Source organism: Zingiber officinale, chromosome 11A (genome assembly GCF_018446385.1).
Source record: "Zingiber officinale cultivar Zhangliang chromosome 11A, Zo_v1.1, whole genome shotgun sequence".
Lineage (NCBI taxonomy): Eukaryota > Viridiplantae > Streptophyta > Magnoliopsida > Zingiberales > Zingiberaceae > Zingiber > Zingiber officinale.
In genome coordinates this window covers 74,873,517-74,883,275 of record NC_056006.1, presented here as the reverse complement: position 1 = coordinate 74,883,275, position 9,759 = coordinate 74,873,517, and the positions used below count along the sequence as shown (strand labels likewise).

The following is a 9,759-nucleotide window of genomic DNA, read 5'->3' as shown; positions in this document are numbered from 1 at the left end:
TGCAGCAGAACCAATTTGGTGGAGGACCTCATGAAGACCCAAATCAACACTTAGAGGTCTTTTATGAAATATGTGGTACCATGAAAATGAATGGAGTTCCTTCAGAAACAGTTAGATTATTATTATTTGGGTTTTCTTTAAGAGATAGGGCAAAGCAAAGACTGAATTCTTTAGCCCCTAATAGCATCACCACTTGGGAGCAGTGTGAGCAACAGTTTCTTGATAAATTCTATCCACCAAGCAAAACAGCTCATATGAGGAATTTAATTGCAAGCTTCAAGCAAACTGACTCAGAATCTTTTTTTGAAGCATGGGATAGATATAATAGTATGCTCAGACAATGCCCATATCATGGGTTGGAAAGATCTTTAGTGTTGCACACTTTTTATAATGGTATCAACTATCATACCAAAGTGTCCCTTGATTCAGCTGCTGGAGGGGCACTTATGAATAAAACTTTAGATGAAGCTGAAGAAATTATTGACAGTGTAGCACAAAATCATCATCAATGGGCAAATGAAAGAAGTGGTGGCTATTCTTGTGTAAACCCAATAATTAAAGCATCAGGGAAGTTTGATGTAGATGCAGTCACTCTTTTGTCTGCAAAATTGGACGCTCTTACAAAGAAATTTGAGAATATGGGGACTAGTGCTAATTTGGTCAATGCTATTAGTACATCTTGTGAAGTATGTGGGAGTTCGGAGCACTCAAATGACTCATGTCCATTGGAAGCTATCACTACACAAATCAATCAACTGGAACAATGTGATGCAATCATGAGTTACAATCAAAGGCAGAACAACCCATACTCAAATACTTATAACCCTGGATGGAAGAGCCATCCCAATTTTTCTTACAGAAATAATCAAGATCAAGGACCATCTATGGGGGCAAGACCAAATTTTCAAGCTGGGCAACAAAATTTTCAACATCTATCTTCTCAAGACTTACCAAAGTCAAATATTGAAAAGATGCTTGAAGAAATTATCTCAAGTCAAAATGAAATGAAGCAAGATTTAGCAAAGCTCAATCAGAGAATGGATAATTCTGAAAAGCATCAAAAGATCCAGAATGGAAGTCCTGGTGAGTGAAGCCAGGCACGGAGAAAATCCAGATGGGTCAAGGTTGACCAGATATCTAGTGAAAGTCCAAGTAGGTTAAATGAATGACCGAATACTTGGCATGATGAAGAAAAGTCCAAGTGGGTCAAAGGAATTGACCGGACACTTGGTGAGGGAGTCCTAGCAGGTCAAGGGTGACCGGATGCTAGGCATGGTGAACCAACAGGTCATGGATTGACCGGATGTTGGTTTGGGGGCTTTGGGACTTGGTTTTGGGCAAAAACCAGCAGTTGGATCGATCAGCCGATCGATTGGCTGGAGCCCAATCGATCGGCCGAGAAGCCTTCGTCCCAATCGATCAGTGGATCGATTGGGAGGAAGTCGCGAGCACACAGAACGCCTCTGGATCGATCAGCTAATCGATCCAGAGGTCCCAATCGATCAGTGGATCGATTGGGAATGTGCGTTTTGTCGCGATAAGCCCTGGATCGATCAGTTGATTGATCCAGGCAAATTCCTAGAGCACAGAGGCGCTCTGGATCGATCCATCGATCGATCCAAAGCCTCCCCAATCGATTGGGAGCAATCCAATCGATCGGGATCCGACCGTTGGCGTCATATTAAGCTGCAGGTGCTCGATTCCTTCGGTAGAACTCTCAGAACTTCACCGATTTATCTCAGATCTTCACCAGTGACTCCACTGCTTCTCCACAGAGCTCTCCATGCCAGATCTTGAAGATTGGAAGGATTTAAGGATTGTCCAAGTCAAGAGGCGAAGAAGAGAAGTTAGGGTTAGGGCTTTTACTGCACTTCTTGTAAGCTTTTGCTTGTTCTTTATTGCCCTTTCCTTTCTTCTTGTATTGAGAGTCTTGTAGGACTTCTCTGCCTTCGGTAGTTACCGAAAAGGAGTGTTTACATATTGGAGGTGTGTGTGCGTGCGTGGATCCTTGGATTAGTCACCTCTTGTGAGGTGGATACTAAGTAAAATCCATTTGTTAGCGTTGTATGCATTTGTTTCTTTGTATTTCCGCTGCACATCTCTGAAGAAACAATCAACGAAGCACACGAGCACGCGACGAGCTATTCACCCCCCCCCTCTAGCTACTTTTCGGTCCCAACAAGTGGTATCAGAGCGAGGTCGCTCTTCACCAAAATCATTACCGGAAGGGGCAAATAAAACAAGCAAAGCTAGAGGGTGAAGAAGTTGGAGCAAATTCATCAAAAGTCAAAGATTTCAAGAAGCTCAACTTCAAGATGCAATTCAAAGATGGACTTGGATTTGACACAAGGGTGGATCCACCGTACACATCCACAAGCTTTGATTCTTGGAAATCAAGAATCGAAAATTTTCTTATGATGGAGATAGAGCAATGGTTTGCTCTTATGGAAGGCTTCGAAGCTCCAACGAACTCAAAGGGAAAAGTCCTCAAGAAAAGCAAATGGAGCAAAGAGCAGATTCAAAGGAGCGAGGCAAATGATAAAGTGACCAAGCTTTTGGTCAACTTATTGCCTAGCCACATTTGGCTCAAATCGGAGAATTCAACGATGCCAAGGAGCTTTGGAGCAAATTGGCAACAATCCATGAAGAACCCTCCACTGTACCAAATCAAGAGGAATCCAAAGAGGGTGACTCATTGGAGCAAGATCAAGAGGAAGAGGACTCTGAGGTTGAGAAATGCTCAACTTCCGAAGAAGAAGTCCAAGAAGCCTCATCTTCAACGGAATGCAATGAAGAGGGCAAGGAGGGAGCATACTCCTTGTTCCATGTACAAGATGAAGATGAAGAAGCCTCCACCTCTAGGATTGAGGGAGAGCAATCTTCATTGACACCGGATCAAGAGCAAGAAGAATCTTCTACATCCGGGTCAAGAGAAGAAGTGGAGGAAGAAGCTTCCACCTCCACAAGTTAAGCTAAATCAAATGGAGGACTATCATCATTATCGGATCAAGAGGAAGCCTCTACCTCCAGATCCAAAGGAGAAAGTGTCATCCCTACACAAAAAGGTATAACAATTTTAATTAATAATAAAAATCATATTATATGCTTTGAATATAGGGAAAAAGGGCATTACAAAAGTAAATGCCCTAAATTGGCCAAGAAGAAGGGCCAAGTCGCACAAAAGAACAAGGAGAAGCCCAAGGAGACCATCCCCAGAACAAAGAAGAGAAAGGAGCACATTGTGTGTTTCTTGTGCAACCAAAAGGAGCATTACCGAAGTCAATGCCCTAAGGGGAAGAAGGTGGTCAAGGCTCAAGGAGGAAGCTCAATTCAAGGGGGAGCCTCCAAGGTAAAAAAGAAGGTAACTTTTATTGAGCCTACTCCCTTGAATAATGGTAAAAAGCATGCTAGCTCTAATTTATATCATTTTAATGCTATTTACCATGAAAATAGGAGGCATGATAAAATTAAAGAAAATCATGTAGCTTATCATGCTAAGACCTCTCAACCTAGGTTTAGAAAGGTAGATAGGATCTTAGGCAAGAACCCTAAGGATTCTAGGTATGTGCCTAAGAAGAAGAAAAATCATGGTTTTAGTGAAAAATCTATGGTTGAGGGATTATAGAAGGAAAATCAAGTCTTGAGGTCAAGACTCGATAAATTAGAGAAGACCCTTAGAAAAATCAAAAATGAAACGCAAGGGTTTAAGGGTCAAAACCTAGGTCTAGGAGTATCAAAGCCATCCAATGGCCATAGAGGTTTGGGATACAAACCAAAGGCCAAGAAGGATGTAATTTCCTATCATAGGGTTCCATATAGCTATAGAACTAACCCTAGGCCTAGTGGGCAAGCCGAAAATACTAGGGAGGTCATCCCTAAGAGTATTTTTGCAATAAATGTGACTAAGGCTTCTAAAAACTCAAATAAAGTCACAAAGAAGGTCACAAGAGAAGCAATCCCTAGAGTTGACCTAGAAAAAGTGACCAAGGCTTCTAAGAAGTCAAACAAGGTCACTAGGAAGGTATCTAGGGAAGTTATCCCTAGTGAATACCTAGAGCATCCAAGGAGCACCAATAGGTTTTGGGTTCCTAGGAGCATCTTCTCTACTCCATAGATGGGTTAGAAAGTGTCAACTCTAAGAAGAAGGGTAGTTAACCCAACTTTGAAGAAATTGACACTCAAGGAGCATTTTCAAGGTTATTATTAACCTTTGAAAATGAAATAGATTTATTGAGTTACTCTTTGAAAGAGTAAAATGTGCCAAATTTGAGAAGTATTAATTTTATTTTAAAATGGCACATATTGGGAAAATCATAAGAACTACCAAGTTGGGATTTTGGTATGTTCTTAGGAAATTAAAGGCAGTTTGAGCCTTAATTTAAAGTGCTACTCTTGTGGAAAAATGAAATATACCAACACTTGAGGAATATGCTTAATTTGAATTGGCATAAATTAATCAAGAGAATTAGAAATGCCAATTTAGGCTTTGGCATTTTCTTGGAGCATTTAGAGGGCAATCTAGGTTTAATTTTTAAACTTAGCTAAGGTTTAAGGACACCTAGATAGGTAATCTAGGTATTTTATTTATGCTAAATCTTGCCATGATTGTTTGCTCACTATATGCTATGACATCATATTTAGTTTTGATTTTGCATTCATCTTTTATTATGAAAAATATAAAAATACCATGTCATGTCATACATACATCATGTAGTTATAGGAATCTTTCTTTTGAAAGCTATTTCATTTTGATGTATTCCATAACATTATCATGCATTATGTTTATTTCCTTAAAATTAAGGACAAAAGGCATTTATAAACAAGTGGAATCAACAAGTAACATCCTTGGTGGATGTTTACCACTAAAAATGCCTAGATAGATATGCATGATCCTTAGATTAGGGCAAAACCAAATTTTACATCTCACAAAGACCTATAAGATGTCTTGTATGTGTTTTAGTGCACATTAGATACAAGTGAGATGTTAGGATGATGAACAAAACTCAAGATGTTGATTTAGTGCATTCTTTTGAGTTTTAAGTTCATCAAAACACATAGTATGTGTTTTCCCATCATTAGGAAAGCTAATGTACAAGTCATGTGTATTATGCCCAAGGAACATGGTGGGATATTGGTTTTGAAAATGTTTTTGAATATATTTTGGAAAACCTTGGTGAAGACTATCTTTTGATAGTAATCACCATTGAATAGTTAGACACAAACTTGAAGAAAACACTAAAATTTTTACAAGTTTTCAAGTTTGTGTCAATCTTTGAAAATATGATGTATTTTCTTAGAAAACTATTTTTCCTTGAAAATATATATACCCTAAATAATGTCTACACAAATTTTCACAATTTTTAGAATTTTATAGAATTTTCTAGGGGTTTCTGAAGTTGACTGAAATGAAATTTTAGCAACTATCAGACCTCAATCGATCACCCGATCGATTGAAGGGTCTCAATCGATCGGGCGATTGATTGAGAACAGATTTCTCACGAACAGAAGCTGTCTGGATCAATCTATCGATCGATCCAGCCCTCCTAAATCGATCAGTGGATTGATTCAGCATGGTCCGATCGATTGGGACCCAACTCCAATCGATTGAAGTTGCTGATTTTGGCTGATAAAGCCTGATTTCAACATTTTTGAACCATGGTTAGTCTAGGTAACCATTCCAAACCTTTAAAAATACATTTGTATATATAAAAAGGGTGTTTTCATGTTGAAAACAAGGATGGATTGGTTAAGGGAGACTAAGTAGAAGTTTAGGTTGAGGTATGCATCAAATATTGAATATTTGAACTTCAAAACTTCTAAATTTGGGTTTCCTAAAGGTTTAGGGATTCCAAGTCATTGTTGGTGCAATGACAGAAGTTGCCACCATGTCTTTAGGGGGAGAGACTCTTTAAAGACATGAAAACTATTTTTTTTCATGAACCTTGGAAGGTGGTTAACCTTCTTTTCAGAACATGCTCAAGCTTGAGCGTTTGAACTTTAATGGGGAGTGGATATCCTCATTGTTCAAGTAGTCTAAGTTAAAAATGCTCAAGGATGGGCATTTGACTACATTAATGAGAGAATGTAGGGTTAAGGATAATGGAGGGTATGGGACTTTCATTATCGTGTTGATCACAACGAGTAAAGTTGTGAACAACGATGAGAAACTCTTCAGGGGGAGAGTCTCAAAGGGGAGAGTTTTCAACAAGTGAATTTGTTGATGTGTGCCCAAAGATGGAGCATTTGTTGATGTGTGTCAATAGGGGGAGAATGAAGGGTTTAAGTTATGACTTCATTACCTAGAGGGAGTTTGCCCTCTTAGGAGGAGAATGAAGGGTCTAACTTATGCCTTCATTACCTAGTGGCATGAAGGAGGTTGAGGCTATGGGATTAGCCTAACTTAAATGTGGTATTGTCAAACATCAAAAAGGGGGAGATTGTTGGTGCAATATCCCTCAGGTCAAGGCTGACCTGGTTGACCAAGCTTGAGTCTTGGTTTGGGTTTCGATGTTTGACAATACAAGACTTTGATGATATGGACAAGTGCAGGTGCAGTTGTTCATTTGGGGAGATTGTTTAGTGCAATTCCCCTCTGATCAGGGTCTGATCAGTTTGGTTGGAGAAGAGTCAAGTAGGTCAAGGTTGATCAGATACTTGACTGGGAAGTCCTAACTGGGATGTTAGGTAGAAGGAAAATCCTGGTGAAAGACCTAGTGAGTGAAGCTAGGCAGTTTGAAAGTCCTGGTGAGTGAAGCCAGGCAGAAGGAAAATCCTGGTGAGTCAAGCCAGGTGAAAGACCTAGCGAGTGAAGCTAGGCAGTGAGAAAGTCCTGGTGAGTGAAGCTAGGCATAGGAAAATCCTAGTGAGTGAAGCCAGTGAAAATCCTAGTGAGTGAAGCTAGGTGAAAGTCCTGGTGAGTGAAGCCAGGCAGAAGAGAAGTCCTAGTGAGTGAAGCTAGGCAGAATGAAAGTTCTGGTGAGTGAAGCCAGACACGGGGGAAATCCAGATGGGTCAAGGTTGACCAGACATCTGGTGAAAGTCCAAGTAGATCAAAGGATTGATCGGATACTTGGCATAATGAAAAAAAGTCCAAGTGGATCAAAGGGATTGACCGGACACTTGGTGAGGGAGTCCTTGTAACGCCCGCCCCTCCTATAGATACATAGACTACCCTAAAGGGACGGGGTTACTTAGACTTACTTGACATATACATGCATATGAACTCATGGCAGTGGAAGATATACTTTTTTTTTTCATATGCATCTTACCCTTAACATGGATGTGAACAACATACTTGATTTATATCTGATACTTGAACATGATTCATAATGTCATGGATATACTAACATGAATTAGATAACATAAGTGCACCACATACTAGTTCAAGTTATCATCACAAGTATAAAATCCAAACTTAGTTCACATGCACAACTTAACCAAATATAAGTATTTGAAATGAATTAGATATATCCACCATGTCACTTCCACACACAATCTTGCTCTTCCTGCTGCTCCCCTTAGTTCATCCATTCCTTTCCTTTTTCTGCAGTACAAGGAAAATAATCTATAAGCCTATAGGCTTAGTGAGTTCCTTTCCTACTCATAAAACCATGAATCATACATACACATAAAGCATATACAAGCATGTGGAAACATAACATAAAACATATTATAGCAGGTGAGAACATAAATATAAAACATATCATGGCATGTGAGAACATAACATAACATATCATGGGAGAACATAACATAACATATAACATAATCATATTCTTATTCTCAAGGACATCTTTAATAAGTGTAAGGAGAACATATGGCATAAACATGTAGATGCAAGATGTTCCTTTGAAAACATGCATAATGAAATGAACATATGCAACATGTTTTTTTTTTTAAACATATCATATACATACTTGAATATAATCTCAACATGAGGGCCCGGCTATGTACCACATAACATGAATGCGCGCAAATCCCTAGGACAGGGTAGCTAGCCCCAAACCTACTAGGGAACTAGGTCCGTACTACGACCGTCGACCTAGGGGCGTACTAAGGAGCTCATCCCTTTACTAGACTCATTCATAGTCCGTCGGCCTAGGGGCGCTTATGGAGCCCACCCTTGGTACAAGTCATACAAAGTAAAATAACATGTCATACATATCATGTTTCTTATCATATCATATATATCATGTTCTTGTCATATCATGAAGAGTGTTCTTGATCCCATCTCAAGGGAAGCATCTCTTAGGCTTTTCTTCTTGCATAAGCCTTTCATATGTCATATCATAAAGCATAGCATAGCATATCTTGAAGCATAGCATATCATATCATGAAACATAGCATATATTATATTATGAAACATAGCATACCATATCATGAAACATAGCATATATCATAACATAAAGCATAGCATATCATATCTTGAAGCATAGCATATCATATCATGAAACATAGCATATATTATATCATGAAACATAGCATACCATATCATGAAACATAGCATATATCATAACATAAAGCATAGCATATCATATCTTGAAGCATAGCATATCATATCATGAAACCTAGCATATATTATATCATGAAACATGGGGACTTAAACTAACCATATATCAAAAATCATACATCATGGGAGAACTTAAGCATGCATAGTTAGGTTCAGAACTTTTCCCTAAACCTCTTCATTCAATCTTGGCCGAATCCCTATAGTAGAGTTTTTTTTTCTTTGACCATTATAAGAAGCATGAAACTCAAGCTAGTCCTAGATAAATAATCATACATCACAAATAAGCATAAACAAACATGGTTAGATTTCAAGACCTTGCTCTAAGCCTCATATTCTTACTTGGTCGAACCCTAGGATGAAGTTCTAAGGTTCATTTGTACAACATGTAGCATGATAACTTCTCTAGCAATATACCAAAAGATCATACATCATGTAAAAGAACATAACTAAGCATAATTAGTTGCTCTAAGCCTCATATACTTGCTTGGCCGAACCCTAGGGTGAAGTTCTAAGGTTCATTTGTACAACTTGTAGCATGATAACTTATCTAACAACATACCAAAAGATCATACATCATGTAAGAACATAACTAAGCATAATTAGGTTTCAAAAACTTGTTCTAGGCTTTACATTCTATGTTGGCCGAAACCTATAAGTAGGGCTCCATTCCCTCTAATACAACATGTAGCATAAAAACTTAACCTAACCACATACAAGATATCATACCTCATGAATAAGCACAAACAAGTATGATTAGGTTAAAAATTTCTTCTTGCCCTAAGCTTCACATCTCATCTTGGCCGAAACTTTAGACTAGTGTTTATATAATTTTTTTTTCAACACATAGCATGGAAACCTAGGCTATCAACACATGAGAGATCATATATCATGAAGGAGCATAAACAAGCATGTTATCATTTGAAACCTTTGCTCTAAACTGTTGGACCCCGTGATAGTTTTGATGTGATCAACCAAGTTGGTTAGGTCCTGCGTTGTATTTGATCCCTGTGTCTGAGTGTGTAAGAGCTTAGGAACACAGGAAGTCGAGCGGAAGACGCAGCTAGCGAGAAGGACGGCACGGGAAGGGAGCCGACGGGCTCGGTGCATCCGAAGGATGAGAGAGCTGCGGAAGAGTACTCCGGTGGGCGTGAAGAGCGTGCACGACGTTCGAGGGATGTTAAGCCGGGACGGAAGGCTGCTCGAGGAAGGCCGAAAATCGGGTTCGGGTGAGCCCTATTTCGGTTGGCCACAAT

The 9,759-nt window shown here is 39.1% G+C and overlaps 1 non-coding gene across 1 annotated transcript; it reads right to left on the bottom strand.

Moving 5' to 3' along the window:
* Window positions 1-252: 252 nt before the first annotated feature.
* LOC122033207 lies at window positions 253-358 on the bottom strand. Its single transcript, XR_006126447.1, has one exon. It is a non-coding gene; the product is annotated as a small nucleolar RNA R71 (small nucleolar RNA).
* Window positions 359-9,759: the final 9,401 nt, after the last annotated feature.